Source organism: Acinonyx jubatus, chromosome B2 (genome assembly GCF_027475565.1).
Source record: "Acinonyx jubatus isolate Ajub_Pintada_27869175 chromosome B2, VMU_Ajub_asm_v1.0, whole genome shotgun sequence".
NCBI lineage: Eukaryota > Metazoa > Chordata > Mammalia > Carnivora > Felidae > Acinonyx > Acinonyx jubatus.
In genome coordinates, this window is record NC_069385.1 from 117,160,474 (window position 1) to 117,177,595 (window position 17,122).

Consider the following 17,122-nt stretch of genomic DNA (forward strand, 5'->3'; position numbering starts at 1 on the left):
AGGGAGAGGGCTCCCTCACTCCTGAGTCTGAGCTGAGGCCATCTGGTGGGATCAAAGAGTGTGGGACTGTATCACCCGCCTTGAGGCTGCGGAAGGCCTAGGAGGTGGCTTCGCTGCAGGATTTCCGCCCTCTGCATCATGCTGAGTGGTGCTGTGGAGCTGTGAGGCACCTGAAGCTTCGCTTCTCGCAGCCTCTGGGGAGCAGAGTGGGTCACTGCCCTTCAGCAGCTTTTGCAGCAGTTTTGTAAATGTGTTGCTACCCGGTCAAGTTCCTTCTTGACAGATATTTTCGGTTTTGATGTTAGGAGTCAGTCTCTTAGACTTGCTTAAAAGAAAAAAAAAAATCACCTCTTGTTTTGTAAAGAAAACAAAGGTTCCACACAGGGCTGCTGTTCCTCCTTCTTCCCCTTTTGCTTCTCTACATCCAGTGCTCCTTCGAGGCTCACCCTGAACCTTGTTAACCAGAGGAGTAATCGGTCTTCTGCCGGACCCGGCTGTGCATTTCACACGTTGTACTTGTCATTTTACGGGCTTGTCAGTTCCATCTAGTGAGTGCTGCATTAATGCCTTCGTTGGTTTCCCCAACTGATCTTTTTTTAAAACTTAGCTTAGCCTGAGCCACGTTTTCTTTGTTTTTTTGTTTTTTTGGTTCACAAAGAGGATCTAATAACCACAGAGCGATTTTTACCACAACTGTGTGATTTGTAGTATTTCTGAAGTGTTCTCGAAGTCCATCCCAGTTGAGAGAAAATTTAAAGTTAGAAGAAATCCCTGGAGAAGTCTTTGCAGTGGGCTGTATTTCTGCTTTAAGAGATATGAGGATTAGTTAAAATTGTTAATTGAGCCTCGTCCTGGTCCCATCTGCATTTCAGAAAATAATCCACATCCTTATAACAAATAGATGTGTTAACCAAGTGCAAGCCGCTCTGGGGTGAGGAGATTATTCAGTGGTGATTACATAATGGGACAGCTCTTGTGGTTCTTATTCTTGAAACTCTACAAGAGGTCAGGCCTGAAACTATGCAGGTCATACTGTCCAGTTGAGGCGACAGTCACTTCTTCTGAGCCCTGCTGGGATGGAACCTTCTTCCCCAAGGCTGTGGGAATCTTCCAGACTGTGCAGCTGTCCATGTCAGTGACCTCAGCCTTGCTCCATCCGGGCACCCATCTCGCTTAGAGTAGGTGGGGAAGCACCACAGGGTCAGCTTCTGTTCTCCAGGGTGAGCCTTGCAACAGAGACCTCACCATCCCGGAAGAGCTGTATTTTCCATGTCACTTTAGATGTCACCTAAACCGACGAGACATTCGAGATTTTCAGGTAGTAAATTGGGAAGCATTGGCTGCAATCCATAAAAGATAACAGTTGTCTGTATGTTAGGTGACTTGAGGTCACCACAGCCCCTGGGAACCTAGAGATGTGAGGCAGACTCTCCTTTGGAAGCCAGCGTCCTTCTGCCTCTAAAACGGCAGTTTCACATTTTGACCACATTTTTGCATTAGCTGATAACCCTTCAGGGATGTGAGAAGCCTAATCGGAACATCGGAGGAAACAATACCTCTCACCTTCAGATTGATCAAATGGTTTGTCCTCCTAGTCCCCTTAAAAATTAATAAATTAGAGAAAGAATGCCGTTTGGTGTTGGTTTGGACACACTCCTTGAGCTGAGGCCAGTAGTCACGTGATTTTGTGAGTCTGCCAATAGGAAGCCTTCTAAGCAAAAGAGGCATGTGTCTCCCCTAACGCTTTGTTTATAGTGATGATTTGGCGAGCTTTTAGCTGTCTTAAAAAAGGCGATTGTCCACTTGGAGGGGAGCTCGGAGGGAAGCCGCGTTCACTCTGAATTCACACCAGGAGGGATTTTGCTGGAGAAGCAAGTGCCTCTGGCCAAAAAAGTAAGATTAAGATCTGAAAGGTGGACAGGCATTGCTTCTGTTCCTTCGGCAGTCGGCTAATAATTAACTCTGGGTTTCCTTTGGTTTACATTCTCAGTTCTTAACCCCAAACAGGGGCCCCTAGAACACCAAAAACGGCATTTAAAACGCTGGAGATGGCCTTTAAAAGGTACAAAAACAGCAGCATTGCCATATTCCAGGTTCATCACCATTTCCATATGCTCCGCATCCTTCCGTACGCACTGCAGCCCGGCCAAATACGGAGACCGCGTCATCACTGAGTTGAGAAACAAATTCTGGGTCTGGAACAATCACCTGCCAAATTGCTTACCGTCTGTGGAAGTTGTCTGTGGGGGTGTACCTTTCACAGAACATTTCAACAGTATAGTGAAATTGCTCTGGGCTTGACGTCCCAGTCAGGCATTTGGGTCAAAATTGTAAGTCTTTAGGCCTCCTTAGGAAAAAGGAAAGATGCCTACGGCCCAGTGCTGGGCCTTGAGACTGTACCCCCCTCTCCCTAGGGTGGGGCGAAGTGGCACCTCCAGGAAATCATTTTTCCAGTGAGATTGTCCATAAATCCCGATGGGACTTATGAACCATAATCCCAGTGTGAACCTGTCGTAGCTCTCTGATGTTCCACTGAAAATGGTATGCTAGAGCGGCTCACAGATCCTTGCAGCTGCTTTCACCTCTTTGTGGTCCCATTGCGGGGAAGAAAAGCTTTTCAGGGTTAAACCTTGGTCTTTAACCTCTGGTTTGTTGTGGAGAAAATGTGTCACTGACACATGATCTGAAGAAGACCTCTGGTTTTGGTTACTCGAGTCCAGCAGCATGACGATATGCCGCACGCCAGGGAAAGTAGAGGCCGATTGCCAAGACACCCAGACCCCAGAGTGGTCCATTTCACAGCGAGCCTCCATAGGGAATGGGTCTGAAGTTAGGTCTTGGAGAACTTCCAGAGCGCTGAGGTGAAGGAAGGACTCCGAGGGCCTTTGCTCAGCAAGCAGGCAGCTTGTGCTCATCCCCAGAACATGAAGGAGCTTCGAAGGAATGGCAGGCGTCTGGGCCACAGCCTGCAGACACGAAGCTTCCCTTCTGCCGCTTCCCACATGGCTGTGGGCCTTTTGCTCTGAATCCAGGGGGAATCTCCTCTCCAAAATCGAATTTGCTTCTGTTTTGGTTAACCTCTGAGAACCTCACTCACCCTTTCACTCCCACCTGTGGATGGACGTAGACGTGTCGCTCAGGGCCCGGATGCGTAAGTGAGCATAGCCCAGCAGCACAGTGTTGTATTTAGTAGTTACAAAAACAGCTGGTCCACTCTGTTATAAAAGAAATACAGTCTGTGGTGCAGTTTTGTAAATATCAGGTCTGTTTTATTGCTTCGTGGTCTGAAAGCTTTCCGCCGGGTTTGTAATCAAGGAAAAGGCAGATGGCTAGAATAGGTAAAATTTAGTTAATACCTCTGTCTTAAGAAAGATAGCTGCCAGTTTGCCATGTGCGTAAGGAGGTCAGGAGCACTTGAGGATGTGGGGGGCTGTTGTGAAAGGAAAGCAGGTGGCTGTGGCCTGCCCATGTGTGTCAGAGAGAGAGGACGTGGAAGCCCGTTGGTAGCATCTTTAGATTTGCTCTGGCCAGCCCAGCCTTTACTTCGTGGATCTTGTCTCCCATCCTGTCCAACGACCTTGCTAGGGAATGGGCAGCGAGGCCCCAGCTCTGTTTGCCCGGCTGCAGGGTGTGGCCTCCAAACAGTACGAGGTTTCTTGAAGGGGCTTCCTCACTACGATTCCCTCCACATCACTCATCTGCCGTCAGCATCAAAAAGGTTAAACTCCCCGGGACCATGCCAGTTGTAAAACAGGTGAACTAAATGTGCTTTTTTTTCCCTTTCGCAAGTGTGTTGTCCAGATGCAGTCCCCCTTTGGCCAAGTTCAGCAGGAATTTCCAGGGAACCCCTTCAATTGAGGCAAGTAGCCAAGATGTTTTGAGTTTTTTCCCCAAAGTACAAAGTCTTTTGTCTCTTCCCCCTAGTGCTCATACATTTTAGCTGAATCTTAAAAGGTCAAGTCTAGTAATAGCTCCCTCCAGAACTGAGACGAGAGCGAGGGGCCCATGCCCCCGGGGACCAGTCCCCCGGGGCACCCCACATGCTCGAACTAGACTGTTCTGATCCCACCACGAGTCTGCTGCTGTCCCCTTCCATCAGGGCCATCCAGAAGAGCAGACAACTTCACCTTCCCATCATTAGGTCACCTAGCCCCCCGGTGACCATTCTGGAGGGAGAGTGTGTGTATCACCTGCCTCGGCGGTGTGCCTCCTGTTTGTAGAAAGGGTAGAAAGTGGAACATCCAGTGGGCCAAGCACTGCCATCCTTGGAGAGGCTGGCAGAAATGACCCCAGCAAGCTCAGCACAACTGAGGAAACCAAGGAACGGCACTTATATGGGAGGAGGGGTTGGTTATGGTCCTTTTACCTCTTGGGACCTGATGGTGCAGTGTGTGAAACTGGATTGGGAACCCTGTCACCCTTCCCCACAGTGCAAATGCACCCCAGGACTTAGGAGCTTCCAACCCATGGGTGCACGGTCTTATTTTCCATTTCTTGTTTCCAAAACAACCTTGCTTGGTATTGCATGGAAAGTCCCATTTTCCTTCCTTCCTCCTTGGGGCCACCTGCCCAGACCTGGCCCCTTCCCCAGTATCGTCCTAGCACTCGCAAGCAAGACCCGCGCGGTGCCCGGAGGCGTGGAGGGGAGTGGAATTTGGTCCGGAGAAGGCGGCAGATACTGAATATTCTGGCTTCCTCTTCTCAGGGAGGGTGTTTTTAGGCTTCCTTCACACCCCTCCCGTGGGTGCCATCGGGTTGTGGAGGAAGGGCTGAAGAGAAAGGGAGCGGTGTCCAGCCAGCCCAGGTTTGGGTCCGAGACAGGTACACAGATGTGAGTCCCACTCTCCCCCTTTACTGGCAGGCCCGTCATATGTAACCTTTCACCTTTACTAAAGTGTCTGCTTCTGCCGTGCCAGCAACAGAGGACAGACAGACCCTTCCCTATAGTCTGGATAGAGCTTTGGTACTTGCCCTAAAGTTTCACCGTCCCCACATCCCACTCCTTTTTGTAAAAACGATGCTTAAGCCTGTGAGCGTGCTGTTCCTTTCTGTGTGTTAATCAGTTTCCTTCCATTTGAGCTGTGTGGGAGGGAAGGGCATTGGCATTGTAGGTTGTAATCTTGTGCCAACCAATAAAAACCAGTATTTCACACACATCCCTGCTCGGTGTCTGGTCTCTTCTTTCTTGAGGTTTTCCTCGAGACACCAGTCTTCTTTGGGTTTCACCCCCCGCTCTCTGCTGCGGTCTTGAGAGTCAGAGGTGGCCCTGTTCGAGGGAGAAGCAAATTGGGAGAAGCCCATGGCAGGCGGCGAGACTCGGCCCTTGGTTTCCACCAGCCCTGCTGCGAGGTGCCCAGGGAGACTCGGGTGGCCTGCCCCCCCATCCCAGTGGGGCTTTCTTTCCTTAGGAGCCCAAAGGGGTATGGAAGAGAGGTGAGCCACATCTAGGACAACACGAGAGTACGGCAAGAAGTTGCTTTCCTGTGTGGGACCAGGAGTTGGCTGCGGGAGAGTCAGGAAGCCTTTATTTCAAGGACCTTGTCTCCGTCCTCTCCGGTGATTTGGGGACGGCTGGAGAGGACGAGATGGGCTAAAGGGCTGGAGCCGCGTTCGGAAGAGGTGTGGCGGCCGGACTCGCGGGCAGAGGAGAACGGGCGGGAGCCATCGGTGGGAGAGCCACGCTGAGTAACCTGGGAGACCAACAGAGAACATTTTGGGCTGTCCTGAAAAACAAAGCATGATGAGGCCAAGTTACGAAAGACCAGGAAAGCCCGGCCAAGGAGTTTGGCTTGGTACACGTAAAGCATTCCTGAACGAGATAGTCCCGTAACGTCGCCCGTGTTTGAGGAGGAGGCAGCAGGAGAGGTCGGAGAGGAGTGGTTTGGAAGCTTGTGCTGCCCAGTCCATGAGGTGATCCAGACTCAGGGAGTGAATGAACCTGGGGATGAAGAGAGGGATATAGAAGCAAGAATAAAGAGCATGTCACGATCAGATAAACATGTCCATCCGCTGAGGCGGGCCGGCCTTCCTGGAATTCTGGTGGCATCACCACTAGCCAAGTTTCGTAAGCGAACACACTTGATGTAGTCCGGGTACCCAGAGGGTCACTACCAGGCTGAGACTCACACGGAGACCTAACTCACAATGGACTGAGGTGGATGTGCCGGGACGACAGTTGGCTCTTGTATATGATGATAAATGTCAAACCAAGTTAACCTGGTTAGTGCAGTGGCTATCTGTGTGGGTAGCCAAAAATAGGCAGGAAGTTGGTTACGGAACAATAATAACCTGATGACTTCATTCCACCAAGGGCAAGTGCCCTATCAGTTGGCCAGGGCACCCTGGGCCCCTAAACTCTGATTCCGCAGCCCTCCTTTGTCCGTCCTGTGATGATCACCCCTCCTTTATCAAAGGATTCCTTCTTGTGCCAGATTGAGTGTGCACAACGAGGCCGTGAGCTTACAAATGCTGACACAAGGGATGTGCTATACTTAACGAAACTACCAGATGGCAATCTCTAATGGGGATCTGGGGTCCCCAGAACTCTCCACTCTCCCGTGTCCGACTGTGACAGGCCATTACGCAGGTGGCCCATCACCATCACATTCACTACATGTTGATTGTTCTTCACCCTCGGAGGATAGATGCAAACTAGGATTATTTTGCTGCAGCCCGGTGTTTCTATAGCCTGTAGGACAAGAGAGAGGTCTGTAGGGTCCCCAAAACTTTGTGCACGGGTGAGGGGAGGAAATGAGCTCAAAGGACACCAGTGCAGCTCTGACCATCCAAGCCAGACTTAGGTTGGCACAATTCTCGCCCATCCCTCAGGCAGGCTGGCTCCCATCCTCTCCAGAGACCTGATAATCGTACCCAAGAAAGCCTGGCGTTGTAAACCATGGTCTTGTTTGCTTACCGGTTTCAGTCACATTTGGGGTGTGAAAGGTTTATTTTACCTCCTCGGTCTTGTGACACCCAGCGAACAGCCTCTGAGGATGCAGCCACGTGGCTCCATGTTCTGTGTCCTGAATACCAGCAACGTGCTAACCCCAGGACACACAGTCCTCACAGAGGCACCTGCTTGGGTGACAGATGGCATGAAATCGGAGAGATGACAGCCTGGGGAGGTAAGCCATTAAGGGTGGGGTGAGAGGGGACGGTGGAGAGAGCTCAAGCAGGAGGACCATAGGGTGGAAAAGAGGAAGGGACCGGGCACCCGGGTGGCTCAGTCGGTTGCATATCCAACTTGGGCTCAGGTCACGATCTCACAGCTCGTGGGTTCGAGTCCCGTGTCAGGCTCTGTGCTGACAGCTCAGAGCCTGGAGCCTGCTTCCGATTCTGTGTCTCCCTCTCTCTCTGCCCCTCCCTTGCTCGTGGTCTCTCTGTCAAATAAATAAACAACAGGGGTGCCTGGGTGGCTCAGTCGGTTGAGCAACCGACTTCAGCTCGGGTCACGATCTCAGGGTTTGTGAGTTCGAGCCCCGCATCGGGCTCTGTGCTGACAGCTCAGAGCCTGGAACCTGCTTCCGATTCTGTGTCTCCCTCTCTCTCTGCCCCTCCCCCACTCGTGCTCTGTCTCTGTCTCTGTCTCAGAAATAAACATTAAAAAAAATGTTTTAAATAAAAAAAAATTTTTTTAAGAAAAGAGGGAGTCGGAAAAGGGAGGAAAGACACGTCGAAAGGCTGCCTGCTGTAATAAAAGATGCAATTAGACCAGGGTTCAGGTCTCAGCTGCTGACAGGCTCTGTGATCTTGGACAAGTTACCATCCCTGTTCCCTCCTATTCGGTGGGAGAGAAGTCTCTTTTTGGTGATTGTCATGAGCCTTCAATAGGTGAAGGAATGTGTGGACGGGGCACCTGGGAGGCTCTGTGAGTTAAGTGTCCGACTTCGGCTCAGGTCATGATCTCGTGGTTCACGAGTTCAAGCCCCGCATTGGGCTCTGTGCCGGCTGCTCCGGATTCTGTGTCTCCCTCTCTCTCTGCCCCTCCCCTGCTCACTCTCTGTCTCTCTCTCTCTCTCAAAATCAAGTAAAATAAAATAAAAAACATTAAAAAAATAAATAGTAAAAATAAAGGAATGTGTGCAATGTCCAAGTTGGTGCGTGATCATCAAATGGTAGCCGTGAGTGGACACCTGTTTGGGAATCGCCAAGGGCCATGCCAAGGTCACTGAGTCACAGCACATAGAAGTCATCACAACGCAGAGGAGTGACAAGTGCAATAAAAAGAAGGCTGAGGGAGGGACTGAGGAGCCGCCGTCTGGGATTCAGAGGGCTGAAGGAATTCTCAGCTGAGGGGACAGCGTGTGCAAGGGGAGGCCACGGCACCGTGCTCGTGTAACGGCAAGTTGTCTGGAACACGGAGGAGAGAGAGAGACGGGAGGTGCCGCGGGAAAGGTCAGCTGGGGTCAGGTGGCTTGGCAGGCCGTTTGAACTTTACTCCGCATGACTGGGAAGCCAACAAAGGTTTTAAAACAGAGCAGTGACTGCATCGGGACGGGCATCTGAGGAAGACGATACCAGCATCTGCCGAGCGGCCCCGGTGTTCCGGGCCCTACGGCCCAGCAGTGTGTTCACGGCTCTGACTTCACATTTCGGCTCTGCATTCCCGCGACGCGTAGGACCTATATCATCGCCACTGTGTGGTAAAGGCTTAGGGAAGCAGACTGCTTTTGAAAGGAATTGGACCAACTCATTCGAAAAAACCGTAGGGTAAAGTGCCAAGGACGCCTAACGATAATTGTGAAAAACAAGGGAGAATACCGGGCTACGAGGAAGTCCTGTGTTCTGTCTATAGTAAGACTTAATATTGGGGGTGGGGGGGGCGCCCGCCCGGCTCAGCCTGTAGAGCACGCGACTCTTGATCCCGGGCCGTGAGTTCGAGCCCCACGTTGAGGGTAAAGATGACTTAAATAACAAACCTTAAAAAAAGGGAATCAGATACTATTAAAAAAAAGATTTCGGGGCGCCTGGGTGACTCAGTCGGTTGTGCGTCCAACTTCAGCTCAGGTCATGATCTCGCGGTTCCCAAGTTCAAGCCCCGCATCGGGCTCTGTGCTGACCGCTCGGAGCCTGGAGCCTGCTTCTGATTCTGTGTCTCCCTCTCTCTCTGCCCCTCCCCCACTCATGTTTTGCCCCCTCTCTCTCCCCCTTCCTCTCTCTCTCTCTCTTAAAAATAAATATGTATTAAAAAATTAGAAAAAAAAAGATTTCCTATAGGGGCAACCTGAGAGGCTTAGTCAAGTGTCCAACTCTTGATTTTGTCTCAGGTCATGATCTCATGGTTCAGGAGATCAAGCCCCGCATCAGGCTTTGCACAGACATCGAGGAACCTGCTTGGGATTCTCTCTCTCTGTCTGTCTCTCCCTCCCCCACTTGTTCTCTCTGTCTCAAATAAACTTTAAAGAAAAGAAAATTTCATATAAAGATATAGTAACTAAAACAATGGGATAGAGAAGCAAATGAGACAATAGAACAGAACAGGGGACCGAGAAACAGACCCATGCAAGTTGGTAATATGTAAAGAGCCAGAGGCAACATGCACCTGAGTGGGGAAAGACCGGGTTCTTCAGCAAATGGTGTTGGAAGAGCTGACTGGCCAAATGGAAAAAAATAGATTTAGCTCCTTACAACATACATGAAAATAAGTTCACAAATGTGTAAAATGAATACCTTTTAGAATAAAAATAGAAGTTCAGTAATATATCTGGGGCCACCCAGGTAATAAATGGAGACACTGTATCTCGTCAAGCCTGAGGGGTCTGGTGCCAGATCCTGCCCTCTTAACCCACTCAGTAGGTGCTCTGTCCCGATCCCTTCAGAGTGTTAGACCAGTGCAAACAGACACTGAAGGCAGGGCGGTGGCGATCGGAGGCTGGATTGGCAGCCGGTCCCCACATACCTTACGTGAAGGATCGCTGGGGAGGCAGAGGGAGGGACTGTCGCCATATCACCATCACTCAGTCGACAGATTGGGCACCGATGATGTCCCACCCCCTGCCCGGTGTCCGTGTGAGAGATACCATCACAAGCTCAACAAACGTTTACCGAGGGTGGTCGTGTTACCGGGTGGGTGTGAGAAGGATAAAAATAAGGCAATGGCAGTGAATCGTTGCATGGTAGGGCTGGGAGGATTTGGGAGATCAACTGTCCAGTCCTCTCGTTTTACAGATTGGGAAATAGGCACGGTGAGAAGGGACTTTTCTCTTTTTTCACAGTATTCTTGTTTGGAACCCTGAGCAAAGAACACAGCTCCCTGGCCGTGTTGTAAATAACCAGCTCCTCTGTCTTTCTTGGCGTGAAATTATCTTTTTAGTTTTTTAAGTTTATTTATTTTGACAGAAAGAGTGTGTGTGAATGGAGGAGGGGCAGAAAGAGAGGGAGAGAGAGAATTGCAAGCAGGATCCCTGTTGAGAGCGTGGACCCTGAGGCGGGGCTCGATCCCACAAACTGTGAGACCATGACCTGAGCCGAAATCAAGAGTCGAACACTGGGGCGCCTGGGTGGCTCAGTCGGTTAAGCGGCCGACTTCGGCTCAGGTCATGATCCCGCGGTTTGTGAGTTTGAGCCCCCCGTCAGGCTCTGTGCTGACCGCTCAGAGCCTGGAGCCTGCTTTGGATTCTGTGCCTCCCTTTCTCTCTGCCATCCCCACCCCCCCCCCCCCCCCCGCTTCGTTCTCTGTCTCTCAAAAATAAATAAATGTTAAAAAAAATTAAAAAAAAAAAAAAGAGTCAAACACTTAACTGACTGAGCCACCCAGGCGCCCTGAAATTAACTTTTTTTTTTTTTAACTGGTTATCCTGCTCTGGCCACCAAACACTGTCCAGCCAGTACCAGGCAGGTCGAACCCTGTTTATCACTTCATTACTCATTCAACCATTTTTTTTAATGTTTTTATTTATTTTTGAGACAGAGAGAGACAGAGCACGAGCGGGGGAGGGGCAGAGAGAGAAGGAGACACAGAATCCGAAGCAGGCTCCAGGCTCTGAGCGGTCAGCACAGAGCCCGACGCGGGGCTCGAACTCACGGACCGCGAGATCATGACCTGAGCCGAAGTCTGACGCTCAACCGACTGAGCCACCCAGGCGCCCCACATTCAACCATTATTTACTTCCATCTTTTTTGTCCCCATGTTCTTCCCTGCAGCCTTCCTATAGAATTCCTATAGAATTCATTCCTATCCCTCCCTATGCAAGAGCTGAGCCTGCCCAGAGAAAACCATATACTGTGGGGTCACCATGGGTTCTTGCCTCCCCTCCACGGAGCCTCCGGTGCCACCCGTCAGTGGCCAGCGACTGCCACATTGACAAGTTCAAAGGTCACTTTTCTTCTCATCTGACTTCACGGACCCCTCCCTTCTCCCACTGATGTCTTCAGCAATACTTCTGATTCTCCTCCCACCCATAGCTTTCAGAGTAAAGTTCCAACTCCTTGGATTAGCATTCAATATCTTTTGTGATTTGGCCCCTGCCCACCTCTGCAGACTCTTTTCCTGCCACTGACCTTGCCCTTCTTTACCCCTGGCCCCAAAGAACTTTCTGCTGTGCCCTTCTTCGGGAAAGATCTCTGCGATTCTCTCCCGTAGGTGGGGTTGTGGAATTCGGCATGTGCCTTCATTCCGAAGGCACCTTCTCAGGCAGGGAGAGTATCTCTCTGTTCTTGGTATCTGGCTGAGTGCTTCAGAGCAGGTACCTAGGAAATGGAGGTTGGAGGAAGCTAAGAGCCAAATGGCATTGTGGGAACGTCCACAGCACAAGAAAATGTATGCCTGATGTCACCCTGTACTCTACATAATACCACCAGCCGTACACACGCCCCTTCGCTTTTCCCCAAACTTGGAAAGAAGCCAGTGGCAGCCTGACCTCAGGGATGGGGGGGGGGGAGGGAGGGAGATGTTTGGACAGGGGGAGGAGAGCACCACAGTAGTCTCTTCCCTTTGGGATAAGGCTGATGCTCAACCAGCGTAGCACCCACCGAGTCCCCCTCCCCAGCTTTCTCTTCCTGCCTTGAGTTTGTGGGTTGGAGGGGAAGAGGGGGAAGGTGCTTCTTCAGGGGGGAGGAAAACCCCAGTTCCTATTCCCCTGATCTCTCAGCCCAGGATCCTGAGAACCTCAGGGCGGAACCTAATGGAAGGCTGGTCACTTCCTGTGGGGCCTGTGCCTGCGACCAGCCACGGAAGCCAAGTTGGGATTGAGACCTGGGAAGGGCAGGGCAGTTATGGGTATTTGCAGATCGAGGGGCGGAGTTCAGGGTAATTTGTGTGACTGGTGGGGAACTTGATTGGAGAAAGTTGAGCGGACCCACCTGTATAACAGCTAATATTATCTGACCAGCGCTTTCCAGTTTACAAAGTACTCTCCCATCAGTTCAAACAATTCCTTGGACACCTACCGCCCACACAGGACCAGGGGCCAGGGCCTTGACCTGCACTTATACCCTGAGAGGCGGGTGCTTTGATCCCCACCTCATTGTTGAGGGAGCTGAATGAAGCCTGGAGGAAGAGTGAAGCGCAGGAGGAAAAATAGGTCGCGTGTGGGTCAGGTTCAGAAGGTGAAGGAAAGCCAGAGGGAAGCAAGTTGGGCCTCTGGTGGTGACAGGGGCTGGCCAGTAAAAAGGTGCCTCCGGCCGCCCCTTCCTTCTGCTGCATTTTAAGACCCACTTAGTCCCTCCTCACTCTTTCAGGATGTGCAGGCCTGGCCTGGGGGCACCTGATGGCCTCCATCGCTAGCCTTGGACCTGCCGGGCTTTGGAAAGCGGGTGAGCCTCCTTCCTGATAGTTGCAGACAAACCCCCCGGGCCTCTGCTGTTTGGGGGCCCGGGGTGGGACCATCACGTAGTCGAGGCAAGCCCAGGGCTGGAGGCCAGGGTGGGAGGGACCCTACTCCTGGAACTTCTGGCAGCTCCTGTGAGGACCCTGAAGTGGAGAGAGCCCCAAAACAACAAAAAGAGACGGCCTTGCTCCGAGGCCCCGTGCCTCACCTCCTCCGACCACCGGTGACATCACAACGGCAGGAACAGGGACTATGGGGACCTTCTGCCTCAGTCCCAACCGGGCTTGATCCCAGAGTGGGGTGGGGGCCGAGGTTGACCCCGCTCTACTGGCCAGTGTCTTCTCAGAACCTCTTCCTCCACGCCTCCCTCCTTCTGGAGCTGGCCCCCCCTGCTCCCCCTGCCTGGGGGAAGACCCACAGGCTTCTGAAACAGGCAGAGGAGCAGCTGAGTAAAGGCACAGAGAAGGTGCGAAAAAACAGAGGGGCTTCGGGCAGAACGCCAAGTAACCTAGCAAAATAAAAGTGAGCCGGTGTGAGAAAAAGCCTAGAAGGAAGCACCCTCTGAAGTTGGGGTTACTGAGTACATTTCTTCTGTGTTATGTTGCACATCCTCCAGCTCTTGGTAATCTGTTTTTGCGGTGAGAAAGGAAATCATCCCTTACCCTTAAAGGAGCATTTTATTATTTACCTGATGTTTAGTCGTTGTATGTTATTCCTGCCAACCAGCCGATCATCTTATTTATGAGGTAGGTGTGATTAGCATTTTGGAGGCAGGGACTCTGAGACTCCATCATGGTGAATGACGGACTTGAAGACACAATAGCAGCCTGTGGTCTGTTCTGGAGACTGTTCTGTGTGTCCCCGAGAACAGTGCCTATTCTGTTGTCGGGAGGAGAGTCCCGTAGTCTTTTAGGTCCAGTTGGTTTCTAGTGTTTTCCAAGTACTCTATTTCCTTACTGATCTTCTGTATAGGATATTCTGTCCATCATTTGTTTTAATGTTTATTTATTTATGAGAGAGTGCAAGTGGGGGAGGGGCAGAGAGAGGGGGACAGAAGATCCGAGGAGGGCTCTGCGCTGGCAGGCTGACAGCAGGCAAGCCCGATGTGGGGCTCGAACCCACTAACTGAGAGATCATGACCTGAGCCGGAGTTGGATGCTCCACTGACTGAGCCACCCAGGCGCCCCGCCCCTGTCCATTATTGAAAGTAGGTGCCTGAGTGGCTCAGTCGTTTGAGTTGATTTCAGCCCAGGTCATGATCTCACGGTTCATGGGTTGGAGCCACCCCCACCCCCGTCAGGCTCTGGCTGACAGGGCAGAGCCTGCTTGGGATTCTCTCTCTCTCCTTCTCTCTCTGCCCCTCCCCGACTTGCGCTTTCTCTCTCTCTCAAAGCAAATAAACTTTAAAAAATAATAAAAAAGAAAAGAAAAGAAAGTAGGGGACTGAAGTCTCCAACTATTTTTGTAGACGTGTCTATTTCTCCCTTCACTTCTGTCATTGTTTGCTTCATATATTTTGGGATTCTGTTGTTTGGGACATATAGAATTGTTACAGCTTCTTCACAAATTGAACCTTAAATCAATATATAATGTCCTCCTTTGTCGCTTGTAACAGTTTTTTATTTCAAATCTATTTGGTCTAGGATTAGCATAGCCACCCTGGCTGTCTTTTGGGTGGCTCTTTGCACAGAATATGTTTTTCCATCCCTTTGCTTACAACGTATTTGTGTCTTTGGGTCTAAAGTGAGTCTCCTGGGGGCGCCTGGGTGGCTCAGTCGGTTGAGCGGCCGACTTCGGTTCAGGTCACGATCTCGCGGTCCGTGAGTTCGAGCCCCGCGTCGGGCTCTGGGCCGACGGCTCGGAGCCTGGGGCCCGCTTCCAATTCTGTGTCTCCCTCTCTCTCTGGCCCTTCGCCTCTCGAGCTCTGTCTCTGTCTCTGTCTCTCTCAAAAATAAATAAACATTAAAATAAATAAATAAAGTGAGTCTCCTGCAAGCAGCATATACTTGGATATAAAATATATATATATTTTTGGCCATCTTAAAGTTTACAGTTCAGGGGCAGTAAGTATATTCCTGTGCAACCATCACCGCCATCCGTCTCCAGAACTTTTCTCATATCCCCACACTGAAACTCCATACCCATTAAATAATAATTCTCCATCTCCCCCTACCCCACCAGCCCCTGGCAACCACCATTCTACTTTCTGTCTCTGTCCATGTGATTACTAGTGTATGTAAAGTCCTAGGTACCTCGTCCAAGTGAAATCATAAGCATCTGTCCTTTCGTGTCTGTTTTTCTCTCCCCCTTAGCGTAATGTCATCAAGGTTCAGACATGTTGTAGGCATGTCAAAATGTCATTCTTTTTTAAGGATGAATAATATTCAATATGCCGTTGTATACATATATATGCCTTAGTGGTTTTTTTTTTTTTTTTTGTCTTTTAACGTTTATTTATTTTTGAGACAGGGAGAGACAGAGCATGAACTGGGGAAGGTCAGAGAGAGGGAGACACAGAATCTGAAACGGGCTCCAGGTTCCGAGCTGTCAGCACAGAGCCTGACACAGGGCTCGAACTCACGGACCACGAGATCATGACCTGAGCCAAAGTCGGCCGCTTTACCGACTGAGCCACCCAGGCACCCCTATGCCTTAGTTTTTGTATCCATTTACCTGCCAGTGGGTGCTCGGGTTGCTTCCAGCTTTTGCCTGCTGTGAATAATGCTGCTGTGAGCATGAATGTACAAATACCTGGCTTTCAACTCTTTCGGGTATATATTCGAGCAGAACTGCTGGATCGTATGGTGATTCTATTTTTAATTTTTTGACGAACCGCGATACATACTGATGTCTATAGCGATGATACATTTTATATTCCCAGCAGCAGTACACAAGAGTTCCAATTTCTCTACCTCTCCACCAACATTTGTCTATTTTATGTTTTGTGTTGTTATGTTACATTTTAAGTAATGGCCTTCCTAATGTGTATGAAGTTTTGACTTGCGGTTTTGGCTTGCATTTCCCTAATTAGTGATGTTGGACATCTTTTCATGTACTTATCGGCCATCTGTTATCCTCTTTAGAGAAATGGCTATTCAAGTCCTTTGTATTTTTTAATTTATTTTCAGTTAGATCATTTTTTATTTTATTATTTATTTATTTATTTATTTTTAAGTAGGCTCTACACCCATTGTGGGCCTTGAACTCATGATTCTGAGAGCAAGAGTCTCATGTTCTACTGACTGGGCCAGCCAGGCACCCTGGTTAGATCATTTTAAAATCCATCCTGGGGGTGCCTGGGTGGCTCAGTTGGTTGAGTCTCTGACTCTTGATTTCAGCTCATCCCAGGGTGAAATCCCAGGGTCGTGGGATTGATCCCAGGGTCGTGGGATTGAGCCCTGCGGGCTCCACACTGAGCGTGGAGCCTGCCTAAGATTCTCTCTCTTCTGCCATTCTCTCCCCATTCGTGCTCTCTCCCTCTCTCAAAAAAAAAAAAAAAAAAAAAAAGTTAAAAAAATCCATTCAGCCAATCTGTTTTCTTATGTGTGTAGTAAAATATACATAAAACTCACCATTAAGTATATACTTCAGTGGCATTAAGTACATTTATAATGTATAATCATCACCAATCTCTGTCTTTTCATTGGTGAACTTAATCCGTTTACATTTAAAGTGAGTAGTGGGGTACCTGGCTAGCTCAGTGGGTAGAGATTGTGACTCTTGATCTCCAGGTCATGAGTTTGAGCCCCACATTGGGCATAAAGCTTACTTAAAAAAATGAATAAATAAAATAAGTGATTACTGATATTGAAGGATTTAGTTTTGTGATAGTGTTCTTTTCTATATGTCCTCTTCTTTTGTTCCCCAGTCTTTCCAATATTGTGTTCTTTTGTGTTTGATTTTTTTCTAGTGTACCATTTTGATTTCCTCTTCACTTCCTTTTCTGTATATTTCCTACTTGTTTTCTTGGTGGTTACCATGGGGATTACAGTTAATATCCTAAGATTAGTAGCTAATTTATCATCAGACACCATGAAGGCCTAAAACCAGTAGGATGATGTATTTAAAGTAGTGATAGGCAGGTGCCTGGGTAGCTCGGTCGGTTAAGCATCCAACTCTTGATCTCAGCTCAGGTCTTAATCTCAGGGGTCGTAAGTTCAAGCCCCACATTGGGCTCTGCACAGGGCATGAAGCCTACTTAAAAACAAGTGGAAGGAAGGAAGGAAGGAAGGAAGGTAGGAAGGAAGGGGAAGGGAGGAAAGGGAAGGAAGGAAGGAAGGAAGGAAGAAGGGAGGGAGGGAGGGAGGGAGGGAGGGAGGGAGGGAGGGAGGGAAGAAGGTAGGTATTGATAGGGT